Source organism: Triturus cristatus, chromosome 2_1, assembly GCF_964204655.1.
Source record: "Triturus cristatus chromosome 2_1, aTriCri1.1, whole genome shotgun sequence".
Taxonomy (NCBI): Eukaryota; Metazoa; Chordata; class Amphibia; order Caudata; family Salamandridae; genus Triturus; species Triturus cristatus.
In genome coordinates this window covers 425,472,988-425,500,825 of record NC_140581.1, presented here as the reverse complement: position 1 = coordinate 425,500,825, position 27,838 = coordinate 425,472,988, and the positions used below count along the sequence as shown (strand labels likewise).

Here is a 27,838-nt window from a genome sequence, read left to right as displayed (position 1 = left end):
CTGCTGACATTGCGCGTTCTCGTCGGTGGCGAATAGATCTAACCAAGGCTCTCCCCACTGCTGAAAGAGACCTTGCGCCACCTCGGAGTTCAGACGCCATTCGTGATCCATCATGCACCGGCGGCTGAGTTCGTCTGCTCTGGCGTTCAGAGAGCCTCCCAGACTGCGCGGAGTCCAGACTGAGGTATCGACGGACAGAGCGGTGCCTCCTTCTCCGAGCAGTCAGCCGGGTGAGGTGAGGCTGTCCTCCCACAGAAAGCTGGGAAAGAAGATGAAGTTCTTCTAATCAAGCAAATAAGGTTGCTTGCCGGGTAGGGTGGCTGTTGCCACACCAGATTTTATGATTTTCATTTCTTCACAATTAATTTCTGCACTAGTCGAGTTATTCTTGCAGTAGCTCTAATTTGCACTCACGTAGGTCCTGAAGAAAGCCGGGTTAGTTGACCGCTGCGGCTGAAACATGTCGACCTTTTCGAAACCAAGCAAGAAATAGTCTATCCTTTCAAGACTATCTGGTTTTTTAGATAGGACACCTGGTCAATGCCTATTAAACATATTTTTTGCCCACGTAGTCATTTTTAAACACACCTTCACTTATAGCACTGCACACACATTTCAGCTTTAGTTTTGAGTCTGAAATAGTTGGACCACACATTGTGTCAGGAGTTTCTTTAAGCAGGGATAAATTGGTTGGGTACCCGAGAGAGCTGGATGGCTCAAGAGTATGGGCCCCAACCATAAAACCCTTTGGAGTCACAAATGAAGAAGCTCCGCCAATGAGGGTGAGCTGATGGACTCTTTACTTCTGACACAGTAGTGCATCAACTATTCGGTGAGGTTCTCATTTTGTTTGTAGCTCCCGAGCGGCCGCCGTTCTCTAATTTTTGGACTTAGTACCTTTTCGTAGTTGTTGTCAGTGTAGTCTGGGGAACAAAGGTACTCTTAGTCGATAAACTAATCCCCTTCTTTGACCCTAGTGTATCGCGTTTTCTTGTTCAGAGAGCCCGCCAGATGTTGAACCACTAGGGTGACGCCCTGGTGTTCCAGCCACGTCCAGAGGCGCAGAGCCTCCTGACAAAGGGTCCACGACCCCACCCCGCCCTGTTTGTTGCAATACCACATGGCGGTGGTGTTGTCCGTGAACACCTGCACGACACTGCCCCTGACAGAGGGAAGGAAGGCTTTCAGTGCAAGCCGGATCGCTCTCAACTCCAACAGGTTGATGTGGAGACGAGACTCCGCCGGAGACCAGAGGCCTCTGATCTCCGCCTCTCCCATATGGCCGCCCCATCCCAGGAGGGACGCATCCGTCACTACGACATGCTCCGGTTGGGGAAGGGAGAGGCTTCTGCCCATGACCCAATCGCGGTCCGTGAGCCACCACTGCAACTGCTGTGCAGTGCCCTCCGAGATCAAGACATGGTCGGACAGGTTGCCGTGATGCTGGGCCCACTGAAACTTCAGGTCCCACTGCAGAGCCCGCATGCGCCGCCTAGCGTGATGCACTAGTAGGATGCAGGAGGCCATCAGCCCCAGAAGCCGCAACACTAGCCTGACCGAAACCCAGGATAGAGGCCGAAAGATGGGAATCAGGGCCTGTATATCCCGGACCCGCTGTTCCGGTGGATAGACCCGGAACTGCGCCGAATCGAGAACCGCTCCGATGAAAAGGAGCTTCTGAGAGGGATTCAGGTGTGACTTCGGCACGTTGATGGAAAACCCCAGCAAATGCAGGAGATCCACCGTAGTCTGGAGGTGGGAGACGACTGCCTGGGGCGAGCCCGCCTTCAACAACCAGTCGTCGAGATAGGGGAAGACTGGAACCCCTGATCTGCGCAGATGAGCTGCGACCACCGCCATCACTTTCGTGAACACCCGAGGGGCACTGGTGAGGCCGAAGGGGAGCACGGTAAACTGAAAGTGCTCTTGGCCCACCGTGAACCGCAGGTAACGCCGGTGGGCCGGCAGGACGGGGATGTAGAAATATGCGTCCTGCAAGTCCAACGCTACCATCCAGTCTCCGGGGTCTAGGGCAGCTAGAACCTGAGCCAAAGTCAACATCTTGAACCTTTCCTTCCGGAGGAAGGCATTGACGTTCCGAAAATCCAAGATAGGGCGCAGGCCCCCTTTGCCCTTCTTGGGAACCAGAAAGTAGTGGGAATAACAACCACGACCCACTTCTGGACTCGGAACGCGCTCGACGGCCCCCTTGGCCAAGAGGGCCGAAACTTCCTCGTGGAGAAGATTCAAATGATCCCCCGAGATACGGTGGTGCTGCGGTGGCATGGCTGGAGGGGTCGTCTCGAAGGGGAGGGAGTAGCCCCTTCTGACGATTTGCAGCACCCACCTGTCCGAAGTGATGGTACGCCAGTGGAACAGGTGATGGCGAACTCTGCCGCCCACTGGCGTGGAATGGGCCTGAAAGCTCGGACTAGGAAGGCTTTGAGGCGGATGCTGCCGGGGTGGATGTGGGCTGACCTCGTCGTCCTCCAGATCCGCCTCGGCGGAAACCACGTCCGCGACCGCGCGCAGGTTGGTTCTGCGGCTGGTGGCTAGGCGCACGTGAGGAGGCACCCCTTCCTTGGCCACGAAAGGGGCGAAAAGCGGAAGATTGCGACCGCGGGGCCGAGAGGCCCAAGGACTTGGCCGTAGCCCGGGAGTCCTTAAAGCGGTTCAGCGCACTGTCCGCTTTCTCGCCAAACAGGCGAGTGCCATCAAACGGCATGTCCATGAGAGTGCTCTGGACATCGCCCGAAAATGACGTGGACCGCAGCCAGGCGTGACGTCTAAGCGCCACTGTGGTAGAAATGGCCCTACCCAGCGAGTCCGTGGTGTCAAGCCCACAATGTATAGCATGTCGCGCGGCATCCCTCCCATCGGCCAGAGCCTGGGTAAGTCGTGTCCGGACCTCCTCCGGACACAGGGGCAGCGCGTCCTCCACCGCATCCCACAGAGAGTGGGAATAACGGTCCAAGAGACAAGCGGTGTTCAAAGACCGCAGGCCCAAACTAAGGGAAGAGAACAGCTTCTTGCCAAACTGTTCTAGTCTCTTGGAATCCCGGTCCCGCGGGGCGGTCGGGAAAGAGGATTGGGAGGTGGAGGCCTGGATAACCAGGCTCTTAGGGGTAGGGTGTTGGGACAGGAAACTGGGGTCGCCCGGAGCAGGGCGGTGGCGCCTGGCGACGTTCCGGTCCACAGGAGGAACTGTGGAGGGCTTGGACCAGGTGCCCTGCAGAACGTCAATGAGGGCCTCATTGAATTGCAGCAGAGGCTCAGTGGAGCTGGCTGCAGACTGAAGCACCTCAGTAAGGACGTTAGTCCTCACAGCCACGGCAGGCAGCTCGAGCCCAAGGGCTGCGGCCGCCTTGCGCAGCACCACAGAGAAAGCAGCGCCCTCCTCCGAAGCCACAGTCGGAGGAGAGACGAATCCAGTGTCTGGAGAGGTATCCAGGCCACTGGCCTCCCCCAGTTCATCTGCCCAGTCCTGGGACAGTTGAGCCTGAACGGCCATAGGATCCTCAGATCCCTCCCAGTTGTCCCCATCATCCGACTCCTGGTATAGAGGAGAAAGTAACGGAGCCGGGCGGTAGACATAATGTGTCTCTAGCGGCGTCGATCTCGGCGGCCATCGACGCCGGACCGGCGCCGGGCCCGGAGTGGGACTGAACCGGGGCTCGACGTCGAGCGGAGTCGACGTCGGCGTCGGGGGTGGTACCGGTGTCGACGCCGGCGGAGGAGGCGTGACGAGGTTGACCGGCGTCGACGGGGACTCGAGAACGGGTCCCTCGGGCGCTTGCGGCGCCGGAGCCACCGGCAGGCAAGGCAGCCCAGTCGGGTCCGCGGGGCCCGAAGGCGCACCAGCGGGCGCCGACGGCGGAGCCAGGTTCCTCATGGCCGAGAGGAAGGCACTGACTTCCGCTGGCGTCGCGTTAGTCCCAGGGACCGGAGGGTAAGGGGACGGGCGCGGCGCCTGCGGCTCCGCCGGAGCCGCGGGGGTGGAACCACCCTGACCCTCGGCCGAGTCGCGCGACCGGCGAGGGGAGTCCGAAGAGCGATGTCGCCTCTTGGACTTCTTGGAATGCTTCGACTTACCCGAAGACTTGGATCCCGACGACCGATGGTGACGTCGGCTGCGGCTCCGCGACCGATCCTTGGACCTCCTCCTGGACCGGGATCGAGAGGCGCGCGGAGCCGAGTGGCGAATCTCGAGAAGCTTACGGGACCGCTCCCGTCTAGCCTTCGAGGTCAGGGCCTTACAGTCCGAGCACGACTCCGCGTCGTGGTCGAGGCCCAAGCAGTACAGGCACCGGCGGTGATGGTCCGTAACCGACATCAATCGGTTACAGTCTGTACAGGCTTTGAACCCAGGCATCCTACCGGCACCGGTGTCGATTGACAGGATCAAAAAGGATCAATAAGTTAGTCAAAAATTGACTAAGGGGGTAGCTCTCCCGGATCTGCGCTTACTGGCGCGGAAAAAAGAAGAACTGACGTCAGCACGCGAGGGCGGCGTCTAAGTACTCCAACGACGTCATCCCGGCGCACGACGCCGACGACGGACGCGGAGCCGCAGACGACTCCTAGCGACGCGCAAGGGGTATTGCTGACGAAAAATCTTCCGGATCCAGTCTGACGCCTGGGGATATTCTAAGGTGAGGAATCTAACTAACGTGTTTCTTTCAGATAGATTTTTCGCCAGAAATACCCTTGCGCGTCGCTAGGCGTCGTCTGCGGCTCCGCGTCCGTCGTCGGCATCGTGATCGCCGGAATGACGTCGGAGTACTTAAACGCCGCACTCGCGCACTGACGCCAGTTCTGTACATAGCTTTCCGCGCCAGGAATGCAGAGCCATTCAAGAGACCGACACTGGTGCCAAGAATCTAGGGCCCTGAAAGGGATGACCTCAACCCTAGATATCGGTTCGCAGAATGGGGAGGATGGGTGGGGCGGTGAGGAATCTAACTAATGTTTCTTACAGATATATCGTTACCGAAGGTAAGTAACTTTTTCATCTGAAAGAAACAAGTTAGTTAGATTCCTCACCTTAGAATAGATACCCCAGCAATACCAACCCCGGCGGTGGGTCTGCGAACCAAGATCACACCAGAAAGTCCTGGAGAACAGAACGGCCAAAGAAGCCGCCTCTCCGGACTTGGCTGTCCAGGCAATAATGTTTGGCAAACGTGTGCAGCGAGGCCCACGTTGCTGCCTGACAAATGTCCTGCAAGGGGACTCCCGGCCCAGGGCAGTGGTCGCCGCTGTGGCCCGAGTGGAATGGGCCCTCAGCCCTACAGGAGGTTCCTTTTTAGCTAAAGAATAACAGGCCTTGATACACAAAACGACTCACCGAGAGATGGTTCGCTTGTGCACCACCCGCTCCTTCTTAGCGCCCACGTAGCCAACAAACAGTTGGTCGTACACCCGGAACGGTTTGGTGCAGTCCAGATAGGACAGCGCCCGTTTTGGGTGCAGGCGGTGGAGCCTCTCTTCCTCTTTCGAGGGATGCGGAGGCGGAAAGAAGGTGGGCAGTGTAACAGACTGGCCGATGTGGAAGGCAGTTACCACCTTAGGGAGAAAGGAAGGACGAGTCCTAAGAACAACTTTGTCCGGATGGACAGAAATGAAAGAGGCTTAGAAGAGAGAGCCTGGAGCTCACTCACCCTTCTAGCAGAGGTGATGGCAACCAGGAAAGCAGTCTTAAGAGTCAGAAAACGAAGGGGACAATTATGAAGTGGCTCAAAGGGATCGCACATCAGATAGGTCAAGACTAGATTCAAATCCCACTGAGGCATTACGAAAGGGACGGGAGGAAACATGTGAATAATGCCCTTAAAGAATCGAGAAACAACAGGGGATTTAAAAAGAGAAGGCTGATCAGGAAGCCGTAAGAAGGCAGAAATAGCTGAAAGATATCCCTTGAGGGTGCCCAGAGCAGAGCCCTGCTGGGCCAGGGAAAGAAGGAAGAGGAGAACATCAGAAAGAGGGACGGAAAGGGGATCCACAGCCTTTGCTGTGCACCATGCCACAAATTTGTTCCACCAGCAGGCGTATACCGATTTTGTGGAGGGACGCCTGGCTACCAGAACAACATTACAGACTTCAGGAGGCAATTAAAATGGCATCAACTGCCACCATTCAATCTCCACGCATGGAGGCGGAGGCTGGACAGGTTCGGGTGGAGGACCGTCCCCTGCTGCTGCGACAGAAGGTCCTCCTGAAGAGGCAGTCGTATCGGGGGATCGACCGACAGACTGAGTAGCTCGGGATACCAGTATCTTTGTGCCCAATCCGGAGCCACAAGGATGACTTGGGCCCGGTCGCGCCTGATCTTCTTCAGCACTCTGGGCAGAAGTGGTATAGGCGGAAAGGCGTACAACAGACACTCGCTCTACTCGCGACGAAAAGCGTCTCCGCGCAAGTGCCGCCTTGGAAATTCCAACGCGCAGAACTGCTGACATTGCGCGTTCTCTTCGGTGGCGAATAGATCTAACCAAGGCTCTCCCCACTGACGAAAGAGGCCTTGCGCCACGTCAGAGTTCAGACGCCATTCGTGATCCATCATGCACCGGCGGCTGAGTTCATCCGCCCTGGTGTTCAGAGAGCCCGCCAGGGTGATGCCCTGATGTTCCAGCCATGTCCAGAGGCGCAGAGCCTCCTGACAAAGGGTCCACAACCCCACCCTGCCCTGTTTGTTGCAATACCACATGGCGGTGGTGTTGTCCGTGAACACCTGCACTACACTTCCCGAACAGAGGGAAGGAATGCCTTCAGTGCAAGCCGGATCTCCCGCAGCTCCAATAGGTCGATATGGAGCCGGGACTTCGCCGGAGAGCAGAAGCCAAGATGGCGAGAGCCCGGAGATGTGCTTCACCTCGCATCCCCCGCCTGAGGGGTGGGGTTGGCAGAGGCTGGTTTGATACCAAAGTTCATAGTCTTCAGTGTAGCCATCATGGTGCTGTGGCGTTCGGGATGACAACCTCCCAGCACCATATACTCTTAATGGCAGCACTGCACTTACAGTGACCAGAAATGGACCTGGGTACTGTAGGGGTACAGGGCTCATGCACCTGTACCCTCATCACTGGCATAGTGCACCCAGCTAGAGGGGTGACTGAGGAATGCCAGGGCAGTGTGTTTGTGGGCATGGCACATGTGTGCCATGTCGACTGTTTTGTTCTGCACCAGGACACTCAGCCTGCAAAGGCAGTGTTTGTGTGTCAGGGTACGGGGCCTCTAAAGGAGGCACAATAAGTGCTGCAGCCCTTACGGGCCTTCTCTGGTCACAGTGCCCTGGGTACCTAGGGTACCATTTACCAGGGGCTGACATGTGGCCAGAGACGCCAATTGGGTTTAGGCTTCAATGCAGTTTTAGGGAAGGAACACAGGCCCTGGGCACCTGATTGGCAGGAGCCCAGGGCAAACTCAGTCAAAGTACATCAGCAATTCAGCAAAAAGTGGGGGCATACCATGCAAGAAAGATGGCACTTTCTCGCAGCAATGACCTGGAAACCTCAGCATGGGCTGAGGTTGAACTGAAAACCCATGCAGCAATGCCGGATATCCCTGAATTGGTGTGTGTACAAACAAGAGCACAGAGCAAGAGACCGGGTGAAAAAGAAGTGTTGGAGCCTGAAGGTATCGCCCAACCTTCCAAGCGAAAATGTAAGACTGGGGAACCAGCCTCTGTACAGCAAAAGGATCAGGACTACTCTCCTCAGGGAGAGGACTTTGACACCCCAGAGGGAACTGAGCCCATGGAGCTTGACCCTACTGCACAGGAAAAGGGAGATGTCAGTGGTACCCACAGAGTTTATTAGGAAGAAGGACTATGGTACACTGAGGCCAGAGAACCCAAACCTGGAGCCACTAGGAGAGTGGTAGTGCCTCAGAAGTACAGGGAGTTTCTCCTAACTTTAGCTCATGACATCCCCCTAGTTAGACATCTGGGCCAAATCAAGACTTGGGAAAGGCTAGTTAGCCACTTTTACTGGCCCCAGATGCACCAACAAGTAAAGGGGTTTGTCAGCTCCTGCGTCACCTGTCAGGCCAGTGGCAAGACAGGTGGCCCCTCAAAGGACCATGTGTGGTGGGGGTTCCCTTTGAAAGGCTAGGTGTGGACACAGTTGGTCCACTTGAACCTCCCACAGCATCAGGGAACACATTCATTCTAGTGGTAGTGGATCATGCCACTAGCTACCCTGAGGCAATTCCCCTTAGGACTACTACAGCTCCTGCAGTAGCCAAGGCCCTCATTGGAGTCTTCACCAGGGTGTGGTTTCAGACAGAGGTTCCAACTTCATCTCCGCTTACCTAAAACACATGTGGAATAAGTGTGGAGTGCAGTACAAGTTTACTACACCGTATCACCCACAAACCAATGGCCTTGTTGAGAGATTCAACAAGACACTGAGAGGCATGATTATGGGGCTATATTTTACACAAAAGTGAAGGGGTGAGGGATACGGACACCTCTACTCCGGCCCCTCTTAACGCAACTTGAACACACAAAAAGGAGTAGAGAGTAATAACATTTCTGTATGTTTGTGTCAAAATACTGCCCTCACTCACAGTTGTGTGACATGCTTCATCATAGGGCTGCTTCAGTACACCACTGCGCAACCCAACGCCTCGGGTGGAGCAATAGTGTAGGGGAAGACAAGACACAACATAGAAAAATAATAAATCAATTTGACTGGGATCACCGGAAGTGAAAGTGCAGTGAGAGTTAAAACTAGATCAGTGGTATTGCTATGCCTAAAATGTATTCCTGAACCCTCCAGCCAGGTTTAAAAACGTGAAGGATGGTGGCTCCTTACTGCCAGTTTGTCGACATGTTTCAGCCGCAGTATTGTGCCCGTAGTACAGGGTCACGCCAGCCTTAGTCAGGACCTTACCGATCCCAGGACCTAGGTCACATCGTTTCCTGGAGTACGGAAGTACCAGTACAATTTGTTCCTGCCCCGAGGTGCCCATAAGTAACAATCTCCAGTATTACTATATGGAAGAGAAAAGAAAATAAAAATAGGGGAGGTTACTCTTGATCATCGGGTACATTGCCAGATACAGAATCCTTCATTAGGGATAACATGATGTTGCTCTGTAATGTGCAACTGGTATAAATTTACCTAATAGAATAGTAAGCGTGGATCGCTGTGTGTGTGTACTTTTTCTCGCATCTCACTAAAAATCAGGAGGTTACATGATGCCTTGTCACTTACCGAGTTTATCTTAGAACATTGCTAGAACTGGCGAGAGACAAGGAGAGACCCTCTGTAGTCACACTCTGAGGGAGACAAATCAACATGGAGACATATGTAGTGGTTAGATGGTTGTGTGCAAAAGTGCAATATCTCCAGCCAGGGTAGACCCCGTGGGGTGTCCAAAATAATGCTAGTTTAAATGCGTAAGGCCAGAGTTGTCAGTGCCCTGTATAGGCGGTTATGGTAGCGTCTGTGCCAGAGCATACTCGAATCACCCTTACTACCACCTCGGTGTCTTCTAAAGATGCGGCTATATACGCTATCGCCATCGGTATCGTAACAAGATTAACATAGGAAGGCATCCCCCCCGACACCCCTTAGTGTGGTTCTAGTCTTTTCCATGGTCCCGTATTATCACCCGCCTCCCTCTCCTTACTTCGTCAAGGTGGGTACTCCTCTCTCTGACCACTTGTCTCCTTTCACCGTGAAGGTGCAAGAGTGCGCAGGGCTTGCGGTCTAAAATGGCCGACCTGGTGCACAGCACCCCGTCACAGTTTCCCCATCACGTGGTAGCCAGGGTGCGGTCAGCGTCTGCTGCGTCGATGACGTTGGCCCGCCGCCTGTATTGTTGCTGGGGCCCTAAACTTTATTGTAACACAGGTAGAGAAGGCTCTTTTGGCTGTTAGAGCCAAAGTTTGGTATCCCGCCACAGACTCTTCTATTTAGTGCATATACTGATTAATAGTATCACGTAATGCTTGGGAATGAGGGATGTACATATACCGCTTGGCAAAATCACGCCATGCTTAAAAATGCGGGGGGGCGAATGCAATTTATAAGGCTACCGCGGATAGAGGAAGATAATATGATCGGTTCACCCATTGTAGCAGCAAATGAAAAGGAAAAGAGCTCTCATTTCATCTCCTGTGGTAGGTTTCTACTACTGTCCACGCTATATCCTCAATAGTGTTGTTTCTCCAAGTAGTGTGCTGTGAGTTTAGTGTCTGATTTGAGATACCAGATTGTGCTTCGATGTTCCATAATGAGATTCTTTACTTTTCTGCTTGTCATATCCACATATCTTTTCTGGCAGGGGCATGTGATGAGAGGGCTCACAGAATCAGAGTTGAAGTTTGTGTGTGTCCTCGGTTCCCATGGATAGGTCAAGCCCACATCTATGCTTTTTGTATTTTTTGTAAGATGGCACACACCACACGACCCACATCTAGAATGTCCCCTGAGTGGTGGAAGGCTCTGTCCTCCTCTGTTGTAGTGTATATGGTCTGGTGTGTACCAACATGTCTCTAAGTTTCACACTCCTTTTGAAAGAAAATAGGGGCTTGGCTATGTTCATACCGTTTGAATGGAGTATGTGCCAATGTTTCAGTATCATTTGTTTGATCTAGTGTAAGGCCATGTTGAACGCTGTTACACGCACTGGTTTGTCTATTGGAGACCTTTCTGTTTTCTCCAATAGGTTTTCCCTGTTGGTATTGGCTGCTCTTTTTCTGGCTTTTAAAATCGTTTGCACAGGGTATCCTCTATGTTTTTTATTGAGGAGGGCTGCTTCTTTCAGTGCAGTTCCGCCTCAATCTGAATAACTGACCCACGGGTAGATTCTCCCTTTGTGAATTGGGGTGGAAACTGTCATATGCTAGCATAGAGTTCTTGTCAGTAGGCTTATGGTAGAGCCAGTGGAGAGTTTACCCCCTTTTCGGTTCTATGACTAAATCTAGAAATGGTAATTCAGTTTTTGTTACTGCGGATATAAAATGCAACAGGGGGTTCCTGCTGTTAAGCCAATCAAGAAATTGCGTAACTGAGTATGCATCTCCCTTCCAGATTACCAGGACGTCATCAATGTAACGGCGCCAGTGTCCGTTATTAGACCAAGGGCTTCCAGTGTCATAAATCATGGTCTTTTCAAAAGCTCCCACATATAGACCAGCTAGACTCAGGGCAAATGTACTCCCCATGGAGGTCCCGTGGGTCTGCAGATACAGCGTTCCCTCAAACTCAAAGAAGTTCTTCATCAAGGCTATTTCAGCCAAGTTTATGATGAAGGCTCGTGGGGTTTGGTATGTCCTCTCTTCCTCAAACAGGATCTCCTCTAACACCCGTAGGGCTTACCTTTGTGGAATGCTAGTATACAGGGCCTTGATGTCTAAACCAAATAGAAACTCACTCTCTGGGTCGAAATCCAGGTCCTTGAGAAAATTAAGGATGTCGAGAATGACGATTGCTCCCCCTTTATCAGCTGGCTTGATAGTGGAATCATTTTCCTTCAATTGTCCGAGTGCCTCCTTTTCCACGTTGCTCATTGTGAGAAAGTGCCATCTTTCTTGCATGGTATGCCCCCACTTTTTGCTAAATTGCTGAATGTACTTCGATTGAGTGTACCCTGGGTTCCTGCCAATCAGGTGCCCAGGGCCTATGTTCCTTCCTTAAACCACACAAACTCCAAATTGGCAAACCCTAGCCACATGTCAGCCCCTAGTAAATGGTACCCTAGGTACCCAGGGCCTTGTGACCAGGGAAGACCTCTAAGGGCTGCAGCACTCATTGTGCCACCCTCAGAGGCCCTGTACCCTTACACACACACTGCCCTTGCAGGCTGAGTGTCTGGGTGCAGGACAAAACAAAGAGTCGACATGGCACACATCACTGTGTACCATGCCCATCACCTACACTGCCAAGGCATATGTCAGCCACCCCTCTAGCTGGGTGCATTACGCCTATGGTGTGGGCACAGGAGCAGGAGCCCTGTGCCCCTACAGTACCCGGGTCCATTCCTGGGCACTGTAAGTGCAGTGCTGTCATTTAAGAGTACATGGTGCTGAGAGCTTGTCAAACACGAGCTCCACAGCACCATATTGGCAACACTGAAGCCTGGGAAGTTTGGTATCAAACTTCTCAGCACATTGAACCCACACTGATGCCAGTGTAGGATTTAATGTACTAAGCACCCCAGAGGGCATCTTAGAGATGCCCCCTTACAGCTAACTTACAATCCACGTCTGCTCTGAGGCTGCCCAGGCTGCCACACAGCAGACACGTTGCTGGACCCCTGGGTGGGAGAGCCCCTGCTCTCCCGGGCCTGCAACAATGCACATCCTGGGTGAGGTGAGAAATCTCCTCCCCCAGGATGAGCAAAGGGAAGCTTCAAAGGCATGCCGCCATTTGGAGTTTCCCCAGGCCACTGCAACCCCCCACTCTGGCGGGAAGCTTGGCCGGAAACCCCATACAAGGACAGGGGATGTGCCAGCCTGCCCACCCCACCCCTCAGGTGGGGGAGGCGAGGTGAAGCACATCTCCGGGCTCTCGCCATCTTGAAGATGGGAGGCCCTACCCTATCAGGATTAGGCTACTGCCCCCCTCCCACAGGAGAGGGGCAGGATAGGGGGTGTACCCACCCCAGGACAAGGACCCATTGGTCCCTGGCATTCACCTACCTGTAATGCCCCTAAATCTAGTATTTAGGGGCACCCTGAACCTTCCTTCCTTAGATTCCAGATAGAAAACGACAAGAAGAGCAAGAAGAACAAAGACCTGCCCTGCAGCTGCTAAAAAGAGAAAAAGACACCAACTGCTTTGGCCCCAGCCCTACCGGCCTGTCGACTCTCAAACCTGCACCAGCGCGGCATCCCTCATGGCCAGCAACCTCAACAACCCCGGAAGACCTAGCTACCTTTTAGCTCTAAGCCCCTGGGACTCCCACGAGTAGAGGCTCTACTCAAGAAACCTATTTGCTATCCCTGGCACCAGCCCGGGACCGCGGACCCAACACACTCTGCACCAGCCAAGCCTGGCCAGTGCCGGAGTGGACAAAGACCCAGAGGACGACCCCCACGGTGACTGTGACCCAGAGTCCGGCACCCAAGGACCCCCCTCGACATCCCGGAAGAAGCCTGCAGCCTCAGAACCAAGTGCCACCCCAGCCGCGATCAACCAGAGGGTAAGATTCCCGACGTCAAAAGGCACCCCTGCACCCGGCGCCCTGCGACCCCCTGTGCCCAATCCCGGGGTACCCACCTAACCTACAACTACCCAACTTACCTCTCGAAGTGGTGGTGGCACCTGAAACATCCTCGTCCCCGAGCCTGCAGCCTCTTTCCAAACCGGAACATTCCCATTGACTTCCATTGAGCGCCCTAAGGCTCAAAAGCACCCTGCACCCAGCCGCCCGAGTGGCCCTGGCAGTGCCCTCTCTACACTAACCTACTTCCCCACTTGCCCTGAGTAAGTGACCAGGAGCCCAGCTCCCACAGCCGCGTGGCTTGCCAGACAGCAGCCACCAACCAAGGCCCCCCTATCCCTCATAGGATAACATTGGGCCCAACTCTCTCTGCACCCGGCCGTCCTGAAACCGCTGAGGGTGAACCAACTGTACCTACCTGACACTGGGGGACCCCTGAGTCCATGCCCGGAATTTCAACACTACCAGTCGAGTACTTACCCTTAAACCGCTAACTTCATTTTCCTCATAGGGTAACATTGACTGGCTTTTTCTTCAAAAATCTTCTAAGTGTGAACTTTTCAAAACTGCAAAAATTCACCAAAAATCAGCCAAGTGACAAAAACGAATTTACTCACCTGCTCCTAGGTGAGCTCCCAGTGCTGGATCTTGGTGCCCAGCCCTGACCCTGAAAAGTGTTCACAACTATACTTACCTCTAACTCATTTTTCTCCCATAGGAAACCATTGTCTGCTTTTCTGTGAAATTTCTTCTAAGTGTCTATTTTTGCAAATTTGAAATATTCTTTTAAAATCGTACCATTTCTGCAAACGAAATTACTTACCTGCTTTTGATAAGGACCCCAGTCCTGGGTCTATGCACCCAGTCCTGGATTACTAAAGTAACGATAAAGTACTCTACCTGCAATTTGAATTTCTTGCCATAGAGATCCATTGAATGTTTTCTGTGAAATATTTTCTAAGTGCTAACTTTTGAAATAGCTAAATATTATTTAAAAATCATTACAGTTATTAAGTCGACTTTCATCACTTGATTCTGAATACTGACCCAAGGCTGGTTCTAGGAGCCAGACCTGGAATTCCAAAAGTAATCTGAAAAGTAATTTATTACAAATAACCTGAATTTACCATTGAGCTCAATGCATTGTTATGTTTAGGAAATAGGATTGTTTATTGCAACCAACTGTGACTGTTTACACAAATTTATTGCCTAAGACAAAAGTATTTATATTCAACCTCTCATTCTGAGAAAGTATATTTTTACTCCCTTTGTGGTTCTAAAAATAAAACAAGCATATATTTTATATATATAAACCATTGGCCTAGAGTTCAGTTATTGAGTGTGTGAAACCATTTGCTGACTGAGTGTGTACAATAAATGCTTTACACTGTCCTCTGGTACTGCCTTACTGCTCGACCAAGCTACCACTTTTGAGAGTAAGGTCATACCTAACTTTGACCTCTATCAGCCTCTGGGGGACTGTGGACTCTGTACACCCTGTACCTATTAGGGAACAGTATATACAGAGCCACTTTCTCACACTCATGTTGACAAAGGAGCATGTGTTCCGTCTGCAAATTTTCAATGTCAGATGACAGCCTGTTCAAAAGTAGCCACCTCCCGTGGTAAAGCTGCAATCTGAGGGATGAAGGTAGACTTTGGGCTCAGTGGCATGTCCCCTGAAGTAATGTTTCTTTTTTCAGCACCCTCAAAAAAAATCTTCAATCTGATACTTATGAAGAAAGTCGCTAACTCTTGGCGGATCTGGAAGTGATCCAGCATGTTGGTCGGGACAAAACCCAGACCCTGTGAGAAAGTGCCATCTTTCTTGCATGGCATGCCCACACTTTTTGCTGAATTGCAGAATTTACTTTGACTGAGTGTGCCCTGGACTCCTGCCAATCAGGTGGCCAGGGCCTATGTTCCTTACCTAAACAAAAACCTCAAAACCAAATTGGCAAACCCTGGCCACATGTCAGCCCCTGGTAAGTGGTACCCAGGGCCTTGTGACCAGGGAAGGCCTCTAAGGGCTGCAGCACTCATTGTGCCACCCTTAGAGGCCATGTACCCTAACACACACACACTGCCCTGACAGGCTGAGTGTCTGGGTACAAGACAAAACAGAGAGACGACATGGCACACATCCCAGTGTGCCATGCCCACAACCTACACTGCCCTGGCATACATCAGCCACCCCTCTAGCTGGGTGCCCTATGCCAGTGGTGTGGGCACAGAGACAGGAGCCCTGTGCCCCTACAGTACCCAGGTCCATTCCTGGGCCCTATGAGTGCAGTGCTGCCATTTAAGAGTACATGGTGCTGGGAGCTTGTCAAACACGAACTCCACAGCACCATAATGGCAGCACTGAAGACTGAGAAGTTTGGTATCAAACTGCTCAGCACATTAAAATCACACTGATGCCAGTGTGGGATTTAATGTACCAAGCACCACAGAGGGCATCTTAGAGTGGCCCCCTGAAACCTAACCTACAATCCACGTCTGTTCTGAGGCTGCCGAGGCTGCCACACAGCAGACATGTTGCTGGACCCCTGGGTAGGAGAGCCCCTGCTCTCCTGGGTCTGCAACAATGCACATCCTGGGCGAGGTGCTAAATCTCCTCCCCTAGGATGGGCAGGGGGAAGCTTCAAAGGCATGCCGCCTCTGTGAGCTTCCCCAGGCCACTGCAACCCCCCACTCTGACGGAAAGCTTGGCCAGAAACCCCAAATAAGGACAGGGGATGTGCCAGCCTGCCAACCCACCCCTCAGGTGGGGGAGGCGAGGTGAAGCACATCCCCGGGCTCTCGCCATCTTGAAGATGGGGAGCTCTGCCCAATCAGGATTAGACTACTGCCCCCCCTCCCACAGGAGAGAGGCAGGGTAGGGGGTGTACCCACCCCAGGACAGGGACCCATTGGTCCCTGCCCTTCACCTACCTGTAACACCCCTAAATCTAGTATTTAGGGGCACCCTGAACCTTCCTTCCCCAGATTCCAGATTCCAAAATCCGAAGAAGAGCTAGAAGAAAGAAGACCTGCCCTGCAGCTGCTAAGAAGAGGAAGACACCAAATGCTTTGGCCCCAGCCCTACCGGCCTGTAGACCCTCGAAACTGCTCCTGCTCCAACCCAGCATCTCTTGTGGCCAGCAACCTCACAAACCCCGGAGGACCTGGCTACCTTTTGACTCTAAACCCCCGGGACTCCCATGAGTAGAGGCTCTACTCAAAATCTACTTCTAATCCCTGGCAGCAGCCCGGAACCGCGAACCCAGCAACCTCTGCACCAGCCAAGCCTGGCCTGTGCCGGAGTGAACAAAGACTACGAGGACGACCCCACGGCGACTGTGACCCCGAATCCGGCACCCAAGGACCTCCCTCGACACTCCTGAAGAAGCCTGCAGCCTCAGAACAAGGTGCCCCCCCCAACCGCGATCAACAGAGTGTAAGATTTCCCGACACCAAAAGGCACCCCTGCACCCGGCGCCCCGCTGCCCCCTGTGCCCAATGCCGGGGTACCTACCTATCCTCCAACTACCCAACTTACCTCTCGAAGTGGTGGTGGCACCTGAAGAATCTTCGCCCCCGAGCTTGCAGTCTTTTTCTAAACCGGAGATTACCCATTGAAATCAATTGAGCACCCGAAGGCTCAAAAGCACCCTGCACCCAGGCGCCCGAGTGGCCCTGGCAGTGCAATCTCTACACCTATCTACTTCCCCACTTGCCCTGAGTAAGTGACCAGGAGCCCAGCTCCCACAGCCGCGTGGCCAGCTAGTCAGCAGCCACCAACCAAGGCCCCCCTACCTCTCATAGGATAACATTGGGCCTAACTCTCTCTGCACCCGGCCGCCCTTGTGCCGCTGAGGGTGAACCAACTGTACCTACCTGACCCTAGGAGATCCCTGAGTCTATGCCCAGAACCTGAACTCTGCCAGTCGAGTACTTACCTTTAAACCGATAACTCAATTTTCTTCATAGGGTAACATTGACTGGCTTTTTCCTGAAATTTCTTCTAAGTGTGGACTTTTCAAAACTTAAAATATTCACCAAAAATCAGCCGAGTTACGAAAACGAAAATACTCACCTGCTATTAGGTGAGCTCCCAGTGCTGGATCTTGGTGCCCAGCACTGACTGAAAAATACTTACAACTGTACTTACCAGTAAGGAATATGCTACTTACCAGTATGCATCTGTTCTTGACATGCAGAGCTGCAGAGCCACACACTTAGGATAGATCGCCATCTGGTGTTGGGCTCGGATGCTTCCAGGTTGTTCGGAAGAAGTCTCTGGTCACGAGATAGGCGACTCTTCCCTTGGACTACAGTGCGCATGGGCATCCACTCAATCCTCAGATTGTTTTTCGCCATGATGGGAAATGATGGAGTTTGTAAAAATAAAGAAAGGATGTCCATGTGTAATGTCTAAGTAAGACGATGCTGGAACAGATACAGGTCCCGGGGAGGTGGGTGGGCGTGTGTGGCTCTGCAGCTCTACATGCCAAGAACAGATGCATACTGGTAAGTAGCATATTCCGTTCGAGGCATATGAGCTGCAGAGCACACACTTTGGATAGACTATATAGCAGTGTCTCCCCTAGCGGTGGTCACCTGTATCAGTTGCAGCAGTTTGGAATAAAGTTTTAAGGACAGCCTGACCCACAGAAGCTTGCTGTTTGGCTTGCACGTCAACACAGTAGTGTTTAGTGAAGGTGTGTGTTATAGACCATGTGGCTGCCTTACAAATATCTTCTAAGGAGATGTGTCCTAGGAATGCCATGGAAGCCCCTATTTTGCGTGTGGAATGCGCTCTAGGGGGTACTGTTCGAGTGCGTTTAGCCTTGTGGTAGCATATTTGGGTACATTTAACTATCCACCTGGCTATTCCGGATTTGGAAATGGGGTTGCCTTTATGTGGTGGAGAGAAAGCAACAAACAATTGTTTGGTTTTGCGGAATGGTTTGGTTCTGTCAATGTAGTAAAGTAGGGCACTTTTAACGTCTAAGGTATGAAGAGCTCTTTCAGCTACAGAGTCTGGATTTGGGAATAACACTGGTAGCTCGACTGATTGGTTAAGATGGAACGGAGAAATGACTTTGGGTAGGAATTTAGGATTTGTTCTAAGAACCACTTTGTTACGGTGTAGCTGTAGGAATGGTTCTTGTATGGTGAAAGCCTGGATCTCACTTACCCTTCTAAGGGATGTGATAGCAATAAGGAACGCTACTTTCCATTTAAGGAACTGTCGTTCGCATTTATGCAGAGGTTGAAATGGGGGACCCAGGAGCTTTGTGAGAACAATATTTAGGTTCCACACTGGAGAGGGTGGTAATCTGGGAGAAATAATCCTTTTAAGACCTTCCATGAAGGCTTTGATCGTTGGTACTCTAAATAATGACAAGTGTTGTCGATTTTGTAAGTAGGCAGCTAATGCTGCTAGGTGAAGACGTATGGATGAGTACGCTAAATTACATCTTTGCAAGTGTAGTAAGTAGCAAATGATGTTCTGGATGGAGGCATCCAGTGGACGTATATCATTGTTAGTGCAGTAAATGGCAAATCTTTTCCATTTTGTAGCTTAGCAGGCTCTAGTAGTAGGTCGTCTGGCCTCTTTTATAATATTCATGCAGTCTGGTGGTAGGTTGAGGTTACCGAACTCTAGGACTTCAGGAGCCAGGTCGCTAGGTTCAGTTGATGTGGATCTGGTTGTCCGATTTCTCCATGGTTCTGGGTTAATAAGGATGGGGAGAGGCGCAGTGTTTGGTGTGGAACTAGAGAGAGTTCCAGCAGTGTTGTGAACCAGGGTTGACGCGCCCATGTGGGAGCCATTAGTATCAGCTTGAGAGACTGTTGCCTGAGTTTGCGTACCACGAATGGAATGAGTGGGAGAGGCAGAAAAGCGTACGCAAATCTCCCTGACCAGTTCATCCATATTGCATTGCCCTTCGACTGTGGGTGGGGAAACCTGGCGGCGAAGGTTGGGCATTTTGCGTTTTCGTGTGTGGCGAACAGGTCTATGTCTGGTTGGCCCCATTTTAGGAAGAATGGGAGTTGGACTTGTGGGTGTAGTTCCCATTCGTGGATCTGTTGGGTTTGTCGACTCAACAGGTCGGCAATCGGATTGTGAACCCCTGGAAGGTGTTCTGCTGGCAGGTATATGTTCTGGGGAATGGCCCATCTCCAAATGTTCTGTTCGAGCTGGGACAGTTGGAGAGAATGTGTGCCTCCTTGTTTTTGTATGTAATACACGGCTGTCATGTTGTCCGTCCGGACGAGGACAGTTTTGTTCTGGAGATGTAATTGGAATGATTTTAGTGCTAGGAATACTGCCAGTAGCTCCAGGTAATTGATATGGAGCCCTTTCTGTTGAGTGGTCCATGTGCCCAGAGTGGTGTGTGTTAGGAGATGGGCTTCCCATCCTGAGAGAGATGCGTCTGTTGTCAGCACTATTTGTGGAAGAGGCTCTAAGAACGGCCGGCCTTTGGACAGGTTTATGGTGTTCCACCATTTTAGAGAGCGATGTGAGCGGCTGTCCACCAACACCAGATCTGCCAGTTGTCCGTGAGCCTGATTCCACTGACGTGCTAGACATTCTTGCAGGGGACGCATTTGAAGTCTTGCATAAGGCACAATGAAGATGCATGACGCCATCATGCCTATGAGTTGCATAAACACTCTTGCTGGAAGAGAGTGTTGGGTTTGAAATTTTTTGATGAGAGCTTGTATTTTGGCTATCCTGGCTGGGTTGGGATATGCTAGTGCTTTGGAGGTATTTATGGTGGCTCCCAGATATTGATGGATGTGGGAGGGTTGGAGATGGGATTTGGGATAGTTTATTGTGAATCCCAAGTTGTGTAAGATTTGAATAGTTTGGTGAGTGTGTAGGATGCACTTGTTGAATGAATTGGCTTTTATGAGCCAATCGTCTAGATATGGGAAAACATGAATTTGTTGTCTCCTGAGATGCGCTGCTACTACTGCTAGGCATTTGGTGAATACTCTGGGCGCAGTTGTTACCCCGAATGGAAGGACTGTAAACTGATAGTGTTGTCCGTCCACCACAAATCTTAGATACTTCCTGCGAGCAGGATGCATGGGGATGTGAAAATAGGCGTCCTTGAGGTCTAATGTGGCAAGGAAATCGCCTTGTAGTAGTGGGAGTACTTGTTGAAGAGTGATCATATGGAAACGATCTGAGTTTATGTACTGATTTAGGAGTCTGAGGTCCAGGATTGGTCTGAGCGTCTCGTCCTTTTTGGGGATTAGGAAGTACAGTGAGTATACTCCTGTACCCTGATGTTGTAAGGGAACTGGTTCTATTGCGTGTTTTTGCAGCAATGAAAGCACCTCTTGTATGAGGAGCGCAAGATGGTCTGGTGACATATAGCGTTGCTTGGGTAGAATGTGTGGGGGGGTAGTGGTTAGTTCCAGGCAGTAACCATACTGGATAATTTGTCTTAACCACTTGTCTGTTGTGATGGAGTTCCAGACAGGTAGGAACTGTTTGAGTCTTCCCCCGATCGGAGTGGAATGGTCTGGGGGGAGTGGAGGAAAGTCACTGTTTTGTGGCGGGAGAGGTACATGTGTTGGTACTGCCTCGACCTCGTCCCTTGGTGCTGTTTCCTCTATATCCTCCTCTAAAATATCCTCTACTGAGGGATGTTTGTGTAGAGGATTTGAATGTGGAGGAGGTGTCTGCTCCAGTGTTTTTGGATGCTCCCCTGTAGAAGGAGCGTCGACAGGAGCCACGTGGTTGTGGAGACTGCAATGCTCCCATGGATTTAGCAGTCTTGGTGTCTTTTTTCATTTTCTCAAGTGCAGTGTCTACTGCTGGTCCAAACAGTTGTTCCTGATTAAATGGTTGGCTAAGTATGGTAGTTTGTACCTCTAGCTTGAAGCCTGAAATGCATAGCCATGCATGGCGTCTAAGGAGTACACTTGTATTTATTGCCCTAGAGGCAGTGTCTGCGGCATCAAGTGCAAATTTAATTGAGGCATTTGAGATACGTTTTCCCTCTTGTATAAGGTCATTTGCCTGGGCCTTGTATTGGTCTGGTAGGTGTTGTATCAGGTCTTCTAACTGATCATAGTGAGCCCTATCGTAGCGTGCTAATAGGGCTTGCGTGTTGGCGATACGCCAATAATTAGCGGCTTGTGCTGCTACTCTTTTGCCTGATTCCTCTAATAGTTTGCATTCCTTGTCGGGGGCGGTGTATCTCCTGTAGTTTGGGAGTTGGCACGTTTCCTTGCGTTGGAGACGACCAGGGAATCCAGAGAGCAACCCTTTGATGTAACAAGGGTCTCCTGGAGTAGGTCTATATTTTTTCTCAATTCTTGGGTTGAGTACCCTAGCCCGTACGGGGTCTTTAAACACCTCTGTGGCGTGTTTTATGACCCTTTCAATCATGGGTAAAATTTGAACTGACTTTTGAGACTGTTCTAAGGTGTCTAAGAGGAAGTCTTCCTCGGGTGCATCGGAGTGCATGGTGACGCCATGATAAAGTGCTGCTCTGTGCACTAGTTGTCCAAACCCCAGGTGGTCATCTGGAGGTGATGGTTTGGAGGGATATGGTGTAGGGTCAGGCATATCTGGGAGATGGTATGCCCAGTCGTCCAATGGTACAGTATCTGGGTTTGTGAACGGATTATTAAGATCATCCGGATCACCTGGATCACCCCTGCCCCCTAGGTCATCATCATCATCCTGTGGGGGTGGTGTATGTGATGGAGATGGTAGAGGTAGTGGTGGTGTAGGCAGAGGTGGTGGGGTAGGAGGTAGAACAGGAGAGGAAGGAGGAATTGGGGATGTTGCCGAGTCCTTCTTCTTTATAGGAACTGGGGCAGGTGTTGTATCCGGTTTCCGTTTCCTACAAGGTACAGCAGTGATATGTCCAGTTTTTGGATTAATATAGATCCTTTTTTGTGTTGGATCTGGGTGGAAAAGTTCTTGGTCTTAAGGAACAGACTTTGGCGCCGATTTTTTCGGTTCCGATCGAGGTTTTGGGTGATCGGTAGAGTCTTTGGCTTTAGGAGGTGTATTATAGTCCTTAGCCGGTGGTTTCGGCGCCGATAAATATTTCGGTGCCGAAGTGGAGTCTTTGAGCTTGGGAGCTTTTGATGCCGGCTTGTCTATGGGCCTCGGTGTTTTCGGTGCCGGAGCCGGTTTCAGTGCCGAGAGGTCTTGTGTCTTCGGTGCCGATGGCACAATGATATGTGGTTTGCTCGGGCCCGAGCCAGTGGAAGGCTTGTGTTTCTTCGGAGCCGAGCCCGAAGGCGGGGCTTCTGAAGGGTGTTTTCGGTCTCGACTGGGGCCAGCTGGCAAAGTCTTGACCAATGACTTTGGTTTTGGAGGGGTTGGGGTAGGGGCAGTATTACTCACGCGTTGCCCCGGAGTAATGGGGTCATCTGAGTCGTCTGCTTCTGAGATAATTTGAAGTTCCTCGGAATCTTCTTCGGGGACATCGGGATCCTCATCGAAGATGTTCTCTGGTTCCAGGGCTGGTCTGTGTGATGATATGGCGTCAAGCTCTTCGATCCCGAATGGTCTTTTTGGATCGAAATGCGTCGCAGGCTGGACAGATGGACTCGTTGTGATCTGGCGAGAGCCACAGGTTGCAGACCTTATGATGGTCACTGTGTGGGAATTTTGCTCCACACTGGGGGCATTTTTTAAACGGCGACCTTTCCATGAGCCGTAGGCCTTACGGGGCAGATACGTCCAATCGCCCGGGTCGATGTCCGGAACCGGTCCGATGAATTCGATGTCAACTGAAGGTGCCTCGATGTAGTTTTAGAAAAGTTTTTCGCTTCGAAAGCTTGTTTTTTGAAGTTTTCTACTGGAGTGGAAAAGTTACATCCGAACCAGATGGCGGAAAAAAAACAATCTGAGGATGGAGTGGATGCCCATGCGCACTGTAGTCCAAGGGAGGAGTCACCTATCTCGTGACCAAAGACTTCTTCCGAAGACAACAACCACCTGCAAGCATCCGAGCCCAACACCAGATGGCGATCTATCCTAAGTGTGTGATCTGCAGCTCATATGCCTCGAACCCTAATTTTCTCCCATAGGAAACCATTGACTGTTTTTCTGTGAAATTTCTTCTGTCAATTTCTGCAAACTTTAAATATTCTTTAAAAATCGTATAACTTCTGAAAACGTAATTGCTTACCTGTTTTGGATAAATGTCCCAGTACTGAGTCTAGGTACCTAGTACTGGATTACAAAAGTAATGGGAACATACTATACCTGCAACTTGAATTTTCTTCCATAGGGAATCATTGACTGTTTTCTATGAAATATTTTTTAAGTGTCAACTTTTAAAATAGCAAAATATTGTCTAAAAATCACAGTAATTAAGTTGACTTTCATCACCTCATTCTAAGTACTGACCCAGGACTGAATCTAGGATCCAGTCCTGGAATTTCCAAAGTTATCCTTAAAGTAATCTGTTGCAAATAACTTGAAACTTCCATGCATTATTGTGTTTAAAATTGTGTTGCCTATTGCAACCACTTGTAACTTTCTACAAAAGTCAATTGCATATTGCAAAAGTATTTATATAAAGCATCTCATTCTGAGAAAGTATATTTTAATACCGATTGTTGGTTCTAAAATAAAACGAGCATATATTTTTTATATATAAACCATTGGCCTAGAGTTCAGTTATTGAGTGTGTGAGACCATTTGCTGACTGAGTGTGTGCAACAAATGATTTACACTGTCTTCAGATACTGCCTTACTGCTCGACCAGGCTACCACTTTAGAGAGTAAGGTTATATCTAGCTTTTGCCAAACCTCTGGGGACTGTGGACTCTGTACACTCTGTACCCATTTGGGAACAGTATATACAGAGCCACTTTCTCACAGACCCTTGTTGAGAAGATTTTCTTCTGCTTCGGTCAAGGTTGTGGAGGAGAGGTTCAACACTTTTGAAGGTTCCTGCTCGTTCCTGATGCCATGCTCTGGGCCATACTCCTGGTTATCGGTTAATCAATTCTTGGTCTCTGTCGTCCCAGGTCAACCTCTGATGGCCCTTCTGTTTGCCCCGGCCTTTCCCTCTGCCCCTGCCTAAAAAGGAATCTGTGGCTGTTGGAATTGGGGTTGTGGGAATTGTGGATTCTGGAACCCTTGATGTGCAGTAAAACTCATGCCCGGCCAGTGGTAACCTTGATTGGGATAGCCCTGGAAGGGGCCAGGGAAGAAAGGTCTTGGTCCCCTTTGATAACCTATTTCCCTCCCTCTCCTGCGCTGTGGGTATTCATAGTCACTACCCTCACTGCTGCTACTTAGGCTGTCCTGGTCTTTTCTGCCTTGCCGGGTCCCCTTCCTCTCCGTCAGTTTCTGTTGGATATATTCCTCATTGGTGTAAGGATAGACTTTTTCTTTCAAAGATCTTGTGAGGTCTTGTTGCAGTTTAGTTATTTTTGACTGCATCAGGTAATCCCTGTAGTCCCCCAGGTCAGTTTTAACTTTGTCTAGATTGTGTTTGTATGTGGCTAATAGTACCTCTGCTTTTAAACTCTGCTCACTCGTTTGAATCTGTATCACCAGGGTATTGGCTAACCTTTTCACTGTGCTTATTATAATCACCAGCCAATCCCTGGTGCACTTCCACGCTACGAGTGCCCAGTCTTTTCTGAATGTGGCATAATCTAGGAAGATTAGCGGTTCATTTGCGACAAGAAAGCCTTGTGGTGCTTCGTTGAGGATGGCCCCATGGAGTATTGTTTTCATATGTGTTCTCTGAAGTTCCAGTAGGGTGTCCCAACCCTCTCCTTGTGTGAGGACCTGTTTTAACGCAGTATCACCCAGTAATGATGGTCCTGCTAGGATATCTGCGATCATATCCTCACCAAAAGACAAACCCTGGTCCTGCGCCATGAGGACAAGGTGCACGATCCCTAGTGGGATAGTGACTCTTAAAATGTGGAGATACAAACTGCAGGCCTAACAATCAAGGCATCCAAATGTTAGATAGGGCAGGGAACTGTGGTGTACTTGGGCCACCTTGTTGGTGGAGGGCAGGTACAACCCTTACAGCCCAAGGTCCAGGCCATCCTGGACTGGGCAGCTCCAACAACCCAGACCCAAATCAGTGCATTTGTTGGCTTGACTGGGTACTACAGGAGGTTTGTGAAGGGATATGGGTCCATTGTGGCTCCCCTGACAGAACTCACCTCCAAGAAGAAGCCCAAAAAGGTGAACTGGACAGTTAGCTGTCAAAAGGCTTTTGACACCCCGAAAGAGGCTATGTGCTCATCACCAATTCTCAAAGCTCCAGACTATGCCAAGCAGTTTATTGTGCAGACTTTTGCCTCGGAGCTAGGGATAGGAGAGGGCCTGTCCCAGAACAATGATAAAGGCCAAGACCAACCTGTTTCTTTTATAAGCAGAAGGCTTCTCCCCAGGGAGTAGTGTTGGAGTGCCATTGAGAGGGAGGCCTTTGCTGTGGTTTGGTCCCTGAAGAATCAGACTCCATACTTGTTTGGTACTCACTTCCTAGTTCAAACTAATCACAGACCTCTCGGGTGGCTAATGCAAATGAAAGGTGAAAATCCTAAACTGCTGAGGTGGTCCATCTCCCTACAGGGAATGGACTTAGTAGTGGAACACAGACCTGGGATTGCCCATGCCAATGCAGATGAACTTTCCACTTAGACAATGAAGACTCTCTAGGGAAAGGTTAGTCTCATCCTCTTTCCTTTGGGAGGGGGGGGGGGAGGGGGGGGGGGAGAAAATGCCCTCTTTCTACATGGTTGCCCCCACTTCTTTTTTGCTAATTTGCTGATGTCTTTCGATTGAGTGTGCCCTGGGTTCCTGCTATTCAGGTACCCAGGGCCTATGTTCTTTCCCTAAAACTGGATTGAAGCCTAACCCCAATTGGCATCTCTGGCCACAGGTCAGCCCTGGTAATGGTACCACAGGTACCCAGGGCACTGTGCCCAGAGAAGGCCTCTAAGGGCTGCAGCACTTATTATACCGAGCAAAACTAAAGGAAATGATGGACGGAGTGTTGAACATTGCAAGCACGCGCCCCCAGTCAACTGATCTGGGTTTAATCCATCACCGTTCTTTAGCCCACTCTCTCACCCCAGTTCAGACATGGCCATATGCAAATCAGTCTGACCCTGTGCCTCATGGGAACAGTCCAGCCCGATCTGCCAAGCCATGTCTTCCCTGGACCGGAAACAAGCTTCCTAGGACCGGTTTCTGGCATTTCAGCCAAATTATTGCGAACAAAGCAAAACCAAAGGAAATGATGGACGGAGTGTTGAACATTGCAAGCACTCACCCCCAGTCAACTTATCTGGGTTTAATCCATCACCGTTCTTTGGCAGGGTATGCTCAGACGTGAGTCCGTTGCTCACTTTGCCACTGGTTTCAAGCAAGCCTGGCTGAAGACGGCTGAAATGCCAGAAACCAGTCCTAGTCCCGGCGGGAAAAAAAAGTGAGGAAGAGAGGTGTGCCCACCTCTGCCAACTCCACCTCTCAGGTGAGGGCGGCAAGGTGAAGCACAACCCTCAGACACCGCCATCTTGCAGATGGGGGCATTCAGCCAACCAGGGACAGGCTCATGCCCCCTCCCACTGGAGGGTGGCATAATAGTGGGTTTACCCATCCCAGGGAGGGGACCCATTGGTCCCTACCTGTAATGCCCCTAAATCTAATATTTAGGGGCACCCCTGAACCTTGCTTACTCAGACAAGAACCTGCAACAAGGAAAGAAGAAGAAGGACCGAACAGCCGTGCCAAAGCTAACAAGAGGAAGACGCCAAGTGACTTGGTCCCAGCCCTACCGGCCTGTCTCCACCTCGAACCTGCTCCTGCGAAATTCCCTGGTGTCCTACAGCCAGCAACCTTGAAAACCCCGGAGGACGTGCCTGCCTTCAACCACAAAGACTTTGTCTCCCGTGAACACCGGATTTGTTCATCTGCAACCTCTGGCTCCGGCTGGACACCGCGAATCCGCCCCACTCTGCAGCCGCCGTCCACGGCCCGAGTTTGACTGGGCAAACACCACAAGGTGGTCCCCCCGGCGATCCTGAACAGAGATCCGGCGACCCCTGACCTGCCTCAAACCTCCAGCCGACGCCTGCAGCCTAAATCTGGAAGGTCCCTCCAACCGCGACCAGGAGCTGGTAAGAAGATCAGACCCCGAAAGGCACCCTTACACCCGACGTCCCACGGCCTTGGGTGGCAAAACAGACGGTGCCTAACCAACCCCAAACTTCCCAACTTACGTCTCAAAGTGGTGGTGGCACCCAGAAGACCTACGTCGGCAAGCCTGCAGTGCCTTTGCGCCCGACGTCGAAACAGCACCCTGCACCCGGCCGCCCTAGTGCCGTTGAGGGTGCACCTTTGGTGCTACTTTGTTTACCCAATTTACCTGAGCTAAAGTCTAGGAGCTTTGCTCCCACAACCAAGTGGCCTGCTCGTCAGCAGCCACTAACCGGAGGCCCCCTATCCCCCATTAAATAACATTGGGCCTCAGCACTCTGCACCCAGCTATCCTAGTGCCGCTGGCGGGTGTAACTAGAGTCCATACTTAACCCTGGGGGACCCCCGAGTCTACCCCCAGAACCACAACTCCCACTTCCAAATACTTACCTCAAAACCAATAACACTATTTTCCTCCTTAGGATAACATTGAATGTTTTTCTAGGAAAAGTT

General features: G+C 51.1%; 1 protein-coding gene across 8 annotated transcripts in view; it reads right to left on the bottom strand.

Annotated features, from left to right (window-relative positions):
* SREK1 (splicing regulatory glutamic acid and lysine rich protein 1) overlaps window positions 1-27,838 on the bottom strand; it is a 530,578-nt gene that overhangs the window by 352,590 nt on the left and 150,150 nt on the right. The gene's annotated exons all lie outside the window — the stretch shown is intronic.